At 34.1% G+C, this 12,679-nt stretch overlaps 1 non-coding gene across 1 annotated transcript; it reads right to left on the reverse strand.

Annotated features, from left to right (window-relative positions):
* Positions 1-8,819: 8,819 nt before the first annotated feature.
* TRNAH-GUG lies at positions 8,820-8,891 on the reverse strand. Its single transcript has one exon. It is a non-coding gene; the product is annotated as a tRNA-His (tRNA).
* Between the last annotated feature and the right edge of the window lie 3,788 nt (positions 8,892-12,679).

Here is a 12,679-nt window from a genome sequence, read left to right on the forward strand (position 1 = left end):
ATAGATTCAATGAAAGAAAGGGGTAGAAGCAAAGTGTTCACTTAGTGAACGAGAAATTTAAATACAATGCGAAAATTATAAAACCAACCTGTTTAATATTCTGTCGATTCAGATGATAAACTGCACGGAAAACCTGTCATTTAAGGTTTTATACGACCACTCTTAACACGCTGTGAGTCTGCTAGTCGCAAAGCCCCAGGATTTGATGCAGTAGGCAATTCGTTTATGAACAGCGATCACAACGAATATAGAGCAGGATTTATGTAGAAAACGGTAGAGAGAAATAGAACTCGAGAGCAGTATTCGTTAGAGAGGAAATCAGTATTTGTGTGTGTTTCTTGAAACGGCTTCAACCCAGTATTTATACTGGGTGAAACCCTAGATGAAACCCATGATTATCTTCTAAAATCGGAGATAATGGTGAGAAAAAATCTCAACATTATCTCTAAAGCCAAGTCAAAACGGGATTAATTTCAAATTAAAAGTAATAATTATCCAAACTAAACTGATAATTCTCCTGACGAATTTCTATTAAAAAGATACTCGGAGCGAGGCTCCTTCTGCTCCGATGCGACGTGCAAAGTGCGCCTCCTCGCGAATCCCGCTCCCTCGGCCTCGGCCTCGGCCTCGGCCATGCGCGCGCGTGTGTGTTGGGCCTTCCACTCAAGACCCCCACCATGAGTCCACCAACATGTTCAAAGCCCACTTCTAGAGAAAGCCTTATAAGCTTCTCTAGAAATCAAGTTTCTACCAATGTGGGATGGAAGGTTAACTTCCAACCTACAAATTTCCAACATAAATGGTATTGGTGAAAGTCGTAGATCTAATAGAAGAGGAGTTTATTTGATGTTTATGATGAGATAAACAAGAAATTTGTCCAAGACATTTTAGGTATTTATTTTTTCACCAAGTCACGAATGAATAAAACTGTCCGTGCAGATTAATCTGTATGTAGATTGGAAATTTTTTTGTTTAAAAGAGTTTTTTCGTAGATGGAATGGTGTGTTTTTTAATTGGGAGAGGTAGGTTTGGAAAAAAAAACTTGGCTTTTGGTCGGTTATATTTCACACATTTAGACTTAATGAAATTGGTTTACAAAGCAAGTATACAATACGGCCCAACGTCGTCTTTCCAAGTAATAAAGTGGTACAAGTACCAGATTATCGTCCACAGAGATTATAGCCAAAGTTAGATTAAAGTCCAATGAAAGAGATGATTTCAGATGACGATTTTGAAGACTTTTGTTTTATTTTAAGGTGAATCCAAACAGAATACAGAATATATAAAAGAAGCAAGGGTGTAAGACTTAAGGTGAGACCCAAACACAAATTCCAGTAGCCAATGCTATAGGAATGCTATAGCAAGCAGTGTTTCGAAACTAAGTTCCACCATCTATTTTGAAGGCATTCCTCTCGGACTTCACCATTGCACTATCTTATAGCTTTCCACCCATATCTCTATGTGGTGTTCGGACCGGGGATAGTGACACGATGGTGTTTTCAAATATATGGATAAACAAATCTCTTTGTTAAAAATCACTCTCTCGAGTCGATTCCTATATCATTCGAGTTGGCGTGTTCTTGATAGTTCATCTCTGAATTTATCACACTTTGACACTTTCGAAGAGTGACCAACCCGTCGGGAGTTAAGTTTTGAAAAACATAAATGACAAGTCTCCTTGTCGGCAACTTTCTCAAGTCTACCTCTTATTTCATTCAAGTTGACATGCTTATTAATGGCTTATCTCTAAGTCCATTGCACTTTAACACTTTCGAAGTGATCAGCCCGTCAAGAAATGTGCTTGGTTTTCATAAAAACTCGAATGAAACAATGAAACGTCGTTTACGAAAACACTTAGTTACTTTTGTTTGGTTTGAAAATCTCACCTTTCCGTCTCACACCCAAGCTATAAAAGCTTAGTTACTCATAACGGAAAGTAAAAACTAAATGACGAAAAGTAAAGACATAAACGTAAATTGCATAAAGTAAATAACGAGAAAATAAATAACGAGAAAATAAATGACCGGAATGTAAATGACGGGAAAATAAATAACGAGAATGTAAATTGCGAAAATTAAATGACGGAATGTAAATGACAATAATCGTAAAGGAACATAAAATAAAGAGCGGAAAATAAAATACGAGAAATTAAAGAAGAAAGCTTAAAAATTCAAGAACTTGAAATTTCTCCAAAAGATACTTTCAAAATCAGCCCTAACTAGCTGATTTTGATCTTGCATATATGTTATAAAGTGTGTCTCAAACATATGGCTAAGTCCCCTTATTTATACAAAAAGTCTTGCACAAAACAACAAAGATATAATCCACTAGTTAATGTCCAAAAACTAATAAAAGAGAATCTTAAGTACAAGATGACCTATTAATTCAAAAATCTCTGATTATAAAAATCTTCCAGCTGGTATCCAGCTGTCGTCCATTCAACATCCAAAAGTCGGCAGCTTAATCGTTAAGCCCTCGCAAAATCATGCACGTAACAGGTAGTTGCTGCTGCAATGCTGTAGCATCAGGTTGTTTTAACAAAGGCTGTTTTAACAAAAATTCTCCGTTAGCTTGTATTTTTATGTCCCAACAAGTTAAACCACAATATTTTAGCTCCATAACAAATGTATAAAGAAATAAATCAAAATAACTTAAAGTGGGAATGAAAGAAAACTAATTTTAACTAAAAAGACGTAAAATGGATGCATTATGTGTTGAATTCTCAACACATATAAGCTTTCTACATGAAGTTCTCTTGAGAAGCATACTGTATAAACTACTTTTCTATGTTATTAAACCATTACCAAATAGTCATGTATAAGTCTCATTAAGCTTATAGTAAAGAAAAGAAATTACACTTCTACTTTTTAGTAAAATAATTAACCTAAGTAGCAAATAGTCAAATACCAAATGGGAACTTAGTGAATTAGGTATTTATATAAGATCAAATTTTGTTATGTTTGCAGTGTCGACAACTTTGAAAATCTTGATTTATCTGCATCGTGGAATTAAAAAGAACCAATTTTTATTATGTTTGCCATGACCCATGATTTACTTGTCGTACAACACTCCAACTTAGTATCGTAACATCATAATCCGTTTTTCTTATGATGTCTAGCTGTCAACTAATGAAGAACACGACTTATACTAGAATTGGTCAAGATTTGTGTTCGTCTTAAATATTATTTGGATAGCAATGACCGCGTACAAGATAGTGTTTCGCTTGAAGTTGAACTTGCTAATGCTGATGCTAATATAGCCAAAGAAGAATGGAGTCATTATTCAACAACATAACAAACAACCGAAGATGATAACTTAGGGGCTGTTTATCAAATGCTTATTGGAAAACTTACCATACCGGATGAGAATGACAATTACTGATAATCTTACCCGATAAGAAGCATGACAACAAACGAGGCTCTTACCCAGTAAATGAGTGAAGGGGCTCTTACCCGGTTAGTGCTTACCGGGTAAGAGACGCTTACAAACAATCCATTTTGTTGGACAAAATGTTATCCCACAAAGTAAGTGAGGGTTAGGACTCTTGTCAAAAAAACACTTGCATAATAACCATTTAGTAATGACCCCTTAGTGTCAACTGTCAATCAACGCACACTTTGAAGATCTTGAAGATTCATAACAACTTTTATGCAATTCTGTTATTAAACATTATGTGTTTTTATATTTACAACCAGATAAATAAAACAATATTTCATCCGTTCAAAAATGAGTGTTCACAATAAAATAACACTTTTAGACATGCATAATTATTACATTTTTTAGTTAAGCAAACGAGAACTTCTTCCTTAGCTAATTTATATGTTTTCACAGCTCTTAGGTGGCGTTTGATTCGTAGAATCTAATGGAACTTGAATGATTAATTTCGTTGACCAAATTAAATTAATGCAATTAGTTCATTCTTCGAATTCCACATATGGTGTGTAACACCCGTATTTTTATGGCTAATCGTTCAAGAGTGTAGATTTGTTTTAGCAAACCAATCAGTGTCCAACTATTATTGAATGTTTGTGGCTTTTGAATCAAGAGTCATGATAGATTTAAGATGAAGAAAAGTTGTGTTGGAGCTCATCCGAGGCATTAAGAGACCTCCAATGAAAGTTCGATTACTGGAGAGATTGCAAATCAACTTAAAAACTCAATAGAGTGCTAAACTAGTTGTTAAGTGAATTAAACTCACTTCAAAACTAGCACAAGGCATTTTTGGACTCGGGCTAGTTTCAACTCTCGTTTAAACTAGCGGTGAAACTAGCACCAGACACTGAAATTCTCAGGTTAGTTTCCACGCTAGTTTAAACTAGCAATGAAACTAGCATGAAAGCCTGACATGCATAAAAGAGACCGAAAATCGGGGTTTTCCTCGTTTTAGCCATAACTTCTTCATTTCTACTATGATTTGAGGGATTCCTGATACTATAGTTTCGTATTTGGAAGCTCTTTAAGATGGTAACAAATATGATTAAAGTTTACCTGATGATTTTTGGGGTTCATAGAGGTTGAAGGTAAGATCACATCCTTGTATTTTGAATCTAAGGTTTGAACCTTTTGCACCAACAACTCTCTTTTCTTCCCTTGGATTGTTTGTGTATGTTTGGGATTAAAATAAGTATTCTTGAGAAGGTTTGCATCATAGATCTAAAGTCTAACTTGGAGATCTAAAGTCTAACTTGGAGATCTAAAATCTTCACCAAAGGAAGCTTAAGATTTGGGGTAAAACCTAGATGTAGTGTAAATCTAGTAAGGTGAGTTCAAGTTGTTTTGTGAAAACTATGTACATGCCAATATATGTATTTGAAAGTATTACTATGTTTCACTTGATATTTATCAAATGTGTTGAGTATTTAATGAAGTTCGCCTATTTGATATATTTGGGTTATAAATCTTATGAAATGCCAATATTTGGGACTTTTAGACATTTTGGCAACTAAATTATAAGTGTGGATTGTTTTGAGGATTTATCTTATAAATATAGCTTATTTTGGTGTAAAAACATTTTGGTGTATTTGGTTTGAAAAATACATATTGTTATGTTATGGGACATTTTGGAAATATAAATTGTATGAGTTCATTTGGAAAATGGTTTGTCCCGATCAATGAAGGTTTTGGAGTAAATCATACTTTTAGGAGCACGTGTTTGCATAAATGCGGGTTAAATACATTTTATTGCTTTTGATGACTTTTATTTACTAGTTATTAATTGTTGAGTCTTTGGCTTGGTTTTGACTTATGAGAGTCTTGGGGACACTTATCCGATTTAAAACGTTCTATATTGAGCTTTTGGAATTATATGCAGTTATAACATAGTTAAATAATATATTACACGTTTTGAGTGTGTTAGTCATCGGTTAGAGTCGTGTAATTTTATGGCTAGAATGCAATGGATCCATAGGTATAGAAGTCGGTTTTGCTTGGAGATGTCAACCTTGTATTGTAACTTGATGTAGGCATTGAGTCTTGATAGACAATAAGGTGTGGGTTATTAGAGTCGGGCATCAGTCATCGATCAATGTAATGTAATTCCTAGCGTATTATAGCTAGGAATAGGCATTGGGTCTTCATAGACATTAAGGTGTGGACACTTGGAGTCGAGCATAGGCCATTGATCAATATAATGTAAATTCAAGTGAAAGAGTTTATTACTTCATTTGACTAGATATTGGATTTGGTTGATGTCAATGGTACCTGTAAGTGATGCTCATATAACATTACCTTGTGGCTTACTTATGTGTTCCGTCACAACAAATGGTAAATCGGGTCTCCCTCGTCATCTTTGGATGCTTTATGCCCTTCCATGGGTAAGCGGGAGTTAATTGTATAAATAACTTGATTAAAGCTATGTTTTTCGTCACAATGTTTTATAGCTTTTTTTTTTCTTGGTTGTGTGAGTATTGTATTTTGGTTGTGTAATTGAGTATTTTGATTTATGGGTTTTCATCAAGAAAATGGTGGGTTTTCGGAAAGATGTTTTTACGATAAATATATTCAATTGCAAAATTCAATTTCAGTTTACTGTCTTACGATTATGATGAAAACAATTTGAACCCACTAGGCGCTAAGCCTAACCTTTTTCCTTTGTCGGCATGTGCATCAGATCCGTGAGGAAATGGTACTAGCGACATCGTGATGAGATAAGTGCTAGATAGTTGCATGAGAAGGTTTTAGCTTATCTTTGATGTCTTTCGCCCTTGGTGATAACAACAATTATTGGGTTATAGTAGCACCTGCAGGGACAGACCTATAGTGGTGTATACAGTGGCACGTGCCACCGTATTATTCCACCATCGAAGGGTAAAAAATTTTAGGTTCGTGAAAGGTGTAACCGTATTAATTTGTTGTGTGCCACCGTATGTATTTCAAAACTACAATGAGAACAAGTTTTATTTGGTAGAGTTGGTTTGCAAGGCTTTGTGTAAGCCTATGTCTATGTTTTTGTTAATGATGATTTTAGATTCAATATTCGAGGTAATTAAAGTATCGATTAATAGAAAATGGATTTACCCTTTATTTGTTGTATTAATGAAAATTTTAAACTAGTCACTCTTTCCATATTTGAGGGTGTTACAAGTTGGTATTAGATCATAAGTTTGAGAGATTTAGATATTGATTTTTGGATGCCTAGACTCAAACTAGCGTATTTCTAAGTAAATGAAAGTGAGAATGTGCGATTAGACACTTTAAGGTAGGATATTTTGAGGTCAATAAAGACACTAGTATCGAGAATTATAATGATGGTAGTAAGGATTCACATGTAAGGTAGATTTATATTTTCACATAACAACGGGGTAGTTAATGATTTCTCTTTGAGTAACCGTTAGAAGAATCGATGCTTGTAGCACTGTCACTTTGAGTAACAGTTAAGTATGGTGAATTTCGTTAAACTGACCATTGTGGGTCAGAGATAATGGTTAAGTTTGAACCATAGGCTTGTTGAATCATCATTATTTTGGGAAGAAAATGTAATATTGATCGATCTAGTTGTGGATTATGGCCTTAAGATATTTAAGCTTTCCAAAGTCAGTCTTGTGACTAGTAGGCTTGGCGAGCGTGGTTTTTAGACATCGAATCCTGACCAAATGCATGCACAATATCTATTTTTGAAATAAATTGCACGAGTTCTCCCATGCTTGTCAAAATATTTGCACCTGTTAGGTTAATAATTTTGAGGAATGCCTTTGGCACGCACACAAGAGTGTAGCCCATGTTTTGAAAATTTCTAAATTGTTTTAGTTGCATAAGGTTAGCATACAAGTTATATTAATAATTTTCTTCATACTGCTTTACTAGCATTGCACATTTTTGAAATGCATGTTCTAAACGAGTTTTGGATTTGAAACTGCCAGGAGTTGTTCTATTTCTTATCCAAGGGGCGTACAAAAATTTTGTTACGAGTTTTAAGAAATTATTTGGTACATATAAGAGATGGGTCAAGTTCTAAATTTGCAATGAAACTACTGTATCTCCTACGGCTGTTTGCAAGTTTTGTTGGAATTTTATATTATGATGTTTTATGACTCAAGGATGAAATTTTGGAATTAAATGGATTTACTGTTTGTATGGGTTGTTTGAGAATTTTATTTCCTGCTATTTTGTTGTTACATGTGAACATTTTGATTACATTCAGTTATATAATTTTCCCTTAGATTTTTATGGAAACTATTTTGTTACGTATAATTTGAGTATTTTCTTTTTTGTTTTCTTTAATGGGAACTATTTTATTTTAGCCAGTATCTTAGATTGGCGAAAGTGTATTGTGATTTGGCTTTAAATTCGAAACCAATGTAAATGTCATGTTGTAATGAAAGCGCATGCATATATCATTTTACTAGTTTTGAGAAATAAATCGATGCATACGAGTCTTGTTGAGAAATTTTATTCCATGTCGTTTTATGGCTAAAAAAGAGAATTTCGGAAGCTTTATGTCGTGTAATTCCACTTCGGGAGTTTTGTACAGACATTTTGTTGCACACTATTTTAGTGCATGAATTTATTATACATACATGGCGTAAATAAATGCATGTTAGGATTATAGCTGTCCATTTGAAAAGTCTATTGAGCTTAATTTTGTTATTGTCATTTTTGGTTTGAGTAACGATCAAGTAGCTTTCAAGCTGATTTTACATGCGTGACATTTGTCGCTACTTCTCACGACTACCTAGTAAGTGGTAGTAAATTTTATTTGTGAGCAAATTTGATTATAAAGATTTTATGTTTCACAATCTTTTATAAAATCTTGAACTCAATTTTTGCTAATCAAACACATGGTCGAACCTGATTATATCTCATTTTTTATCCGTCAAATTATGTATTTCTTTAACAGATTTCAATTTTGACACGTTCCATTCTGTTAAACAAACGACACCTTATTATCCTAAGATACGGTTTTAATACAAAATGACTATTTGCATGAAGTAGCAATATCTTAGGGTCTGTTTGGCTAATGTTGAGAAATGAAAATGACAGGAAATGAATTTTCATTTTCCCCAATTTAACCAGAAATGAAATTTTGGACTTCTAGATAAATGAGCCAATTATATTATAAAAAATCAAATAGTTTTTTATTTTATTTTTATTCTCATTAATTACTGCTTAATACTTCTAACTAAACACCCTCTTATTTACTACATAAATAAATGTTTGAAACAATTTATTTTAAAATTCAAGTATATTTATTAAATTATTAGCATTACACAGGTTTTATAATACATATATTAATATTCAATAAAACATTGTTAAAATAAAAAAAACAAAAAAAAAACTTGGGTTGATTTTTAGATATTGGGCATGAAAAATGTGGATAAAAGTGTGGCTGCTGGGATTCGAGCCCAGGTCTCCACGGCCACAACGTGGAATTCTTACCACTAAACTACAGCCACTTGATGTTACCAACTTCTAAACATGTATATATATTCATTAACGACATCAATTTTTTATATGTTTTAAACGGATTTGGCACTTCGAAACATTTTTCCAATAATACCAAATTGGCACTAAAACACAATTGATTGCACCAACTCGAATTAGTGATTGCCAAACCGGTCCAGCCCGGTCAAGGACCGAGACCGGAGAGGACCAGTGGTTACAACCGGTTACGTTTTTTGACCGTTTTATAAAACCGGGATCAGTTAAGGACCGGCCCGGCTCGAAAAATATATCCTTTTTTTTTTAAAACTAACTGTTACATGACCGTTATAGAGCCATTTATAGCCCTTTTTTGTATTTTTTTTGCCCCAGAACACTATAAATATGTATCAAGTTTGAGAGTTTAACATACCAACTTTCTCTCTTCTTCAAAAACGTAAAAAAACGTTCACAATTCTCGGTTTCTCGTTATATTTTGTGAATTTGAGTCGTATTAATTTCTCGTTTCCACTTCACAATTTGCATTTCTTTCTCTCTTTATCTTACAAAATGGGCGGTGAACAACACGATGCATCAAACGAACAAGTTGCGTAATTTCTCGCCGAACACAGACGAAAGTCCGAGATTTGAAATCACTACAACTTGGTGGTTCTCACGAACGGAAAAAGAAAGGCACAATGCAAAATGTGTCAAGCTCTCCTTAAGGCGGAAGGAAATTCTACCTTAAGGAGGCACACCCGAAAAACGTGCCTGGGGTTGAGGTCAATGGGCGATTCAAGCTAAACGATACTTGACACTCAAGGTCAAATATGGTCGTATGATGCCGAGTTGAACCGACAAATGACAACATAATGTGTCATTCAAGTCGAGTTGCCTTTCGGACATTTTGACAACCCTCACATTATGAAGTTGATTCAAAAGACGCTACAACCACGATACAAGCCGGTAAGTCGTCAAACCCTTAGACGTGATACAATTTTAAAATGTGGAAAATGTGTCGGGCCAAAATGTAACAAAAGTTTTCCGTTTTGCCTAACAATATTTTTTTAACGTGTGATGTATGGAGCGCACTATACGGATCGCCGGTTTCATATATATGCATAACGGCACATTGGGTTGAGCCTACGACATGACATTTATTCAAACGTGTAATCGCGTTTGAACCGTTTGGTGCACCACATTCGGGTGCACGTCAATTTTTAATTATTAAAAAATGTCTTGCATTGTATAATTTAACTGCTAAAATAATTAGTATTTCATTTGATAACGCTAGTAATAAAAATGCTTGTGTGGAAAATTAAAGTGTCATTTGACACCTATATTAGACGGTAAATTATTTGATACAAGTTGTTGTGCACACATAATAAATTTATCCATTCAAGATGGTTTAAAATACTTATAAACCCGTAATAGATAAGTTTAGACTTATGTTGCGACGAATTTTCACAAAAGGTAAAAAATTGAATGCGGAATATAGAAAGTATTGCGAGGATGTTGGTTTTAGAACTTTGAGATTGATGTTCGATATGCCCGTTCGTTGGAATTCGACTTATTTTATGATTGAAAATTTGATAAAACAAAAAAAATTATATTTTTGCTTTTTATAGACACCATTACCCACAAATATCTATTGGAAATCTTGATTGAGCCGTGCTTGAAGGATTGCACGATATTTTAGGCGATTTTAAAAATGCGACAACACTTCTATCCGGTATTTATTATCCAACAAGCTCTTTAGTTATTAAACCAAATCTATATTTTGGCAAGTAAGATTGTCCAATACGAAGACCATCACGATTGAGGAATGTTGATGTCTTCAATGAAAAAGAAATTGTTAAAATATTTTATGAGCATTCCATTTTTTTTTGTATTGCGGCGTTAAACCCGTATTTAAATATTGTCGGTGTTGAAGTTTTAATTACACAAATATATGTGGTTTTTGGTTTGGATACCGCTACGGATAATTCTTTTTCAATGAAACAAAAACGTTTGTTTAATCGTAATTTTCAAGATTTATTTGATCTTTACAAACATTTTTACAGAGGAGGAAACCAACAACAAAGCTCTTCAAGTCATGAGTTGATGACTAATTTAATGAACGAGGTTTTAAATGAATCAAGTAAAAAAAGTCGATATGATAACGATTTGGGTGAACTAAATATGTATGTGCATACTAACTTTATGGCCGCATTCCCCGCAAATGATGACGAAAATTTTGAAAAAATTGATTTATTAGATTTTTGGAAACAAAAAAAACCTCAATTCCCGATTTTGGCGTGCATCGCACTTGATGTACTAATAATCCAAGCTAGTACCTTAGCTTCGGAGTTTGCTTTTTCTCTTAGTGGCAGAATCATTTCCATACGCCGGACAAGACTAAGCACAGAGTCCGTGGAGTGTTGCATCTGCTTGAAGGATTATTTGGATAGCGTTGATAGGATTCAACACACGAAATCGTTAGAGATGGAGATTGAAGCGGTGGAAGAAAATGAAATATCCATGGGACTAAGCACGCCGCCAACTACCGATACCGAAGGCACTTACTCACAATATGACGATGATAAGGAACTCGACATTGATGACCTTGATGACCAAGAGGCTGTTAGAAGAATTCAAGAAATCGGAACTCTTCAAATCAATCTGATATGGGATACCGATGAAGATTGATGAATAAATGTATTTTCAAATAACTTTTTGTAAAACAATGTAATTTTAATTATAATATAACGCATTTTTAAAATGTATTTGAATAATCCGTATGAAAAATTTAATAACACAGTAAAAATATATATCATTTAAAAATTTTAAAAATTTAAAAAAAATATTTTTTTATGGATGAGACTGATTGGGACCGGGACCGGTAGCCCCATAACCGGTTATGATTCGGCTTGACAGGTCATCACTTTTTTGACCGGGATCGGTTATGGTTGGACCGGTTACCGCCAGTTACGAAGAAGTTAAGGCCTGATTGGGTCCGGCTCGGCTTGGAGCCGATTTTTAGCCATCACTAACTCGAATAAACTAAAAAGATAGAAGTTTTGGCCCATTTATATTTTCGAATTTGGATAAGAGTGTGATTTTGGGCTTGGGCCCTCCATGTCTAAGCCTTTATAGGCCAACTTTCAGATGTAAATGGACTCGATTAAATGCTCAACATCGAAGGATGACTAGACCAAACTAGGCCGGACGGGATTGAAAAATCAAGTAACGAGAGAACCAATAATCAGCAATCTAAACCATTGAAAAATCAAGTAACGAGCGAACCAATAATCAGCCAATCTAAACCAGTCACGTTCTTGTTTAGAGCCGGTTTAGTCCGAATTGAATCATAAAACTAAATACAAATTTAGGATTCTCTAACTGAAAATTAAAATATTAAATAACGTTTTCTCAAATTTAGCCTTTTAATATTGGTTTCCTTAGCTTTTATTCAATCAACGCTACAAGGAATCGCAAACCGTTGAGCTCCTTTGGAAATACAAACAACTAACAAACTAACCCAAGAAATTTTCTCGACTTAACAGTGCAACAAACCGAATCCATGTAATGTTCATCCATATGATCAAACAATACCACCAATAAATAAATCCATGGTCCGTCTCCGACACTCCAACAGTAGCAAACAAAAAATCTTTAGCCTAACAGTATCCGAACATCAGCCTCCGGTTCAGATCTCATAAAAGATAAGAATGATGTGTAAGTTTATTTGTTACATTCACAGTATAAAACTTCAAATAATAAAATAAAAGAGAAATTGATATAAAATAAATACAAAGCCCATAAAATTTATACAAGAGCAAAT

Source organism: Cynara cardunculus, assembly GCF_001531365.2.
Source record: "Cynara cardunculus var. scolymus isolate 2C chromosome LG 5, CcrdV1, whole genome shotgun sequence".
NCBI classification, from domain to species: Eukaryota; Viridiplantae; Streptophyta; class Magnoliopsida; order Asterales; family Asteraceae; genus Cynara; species Cynara cardunculus.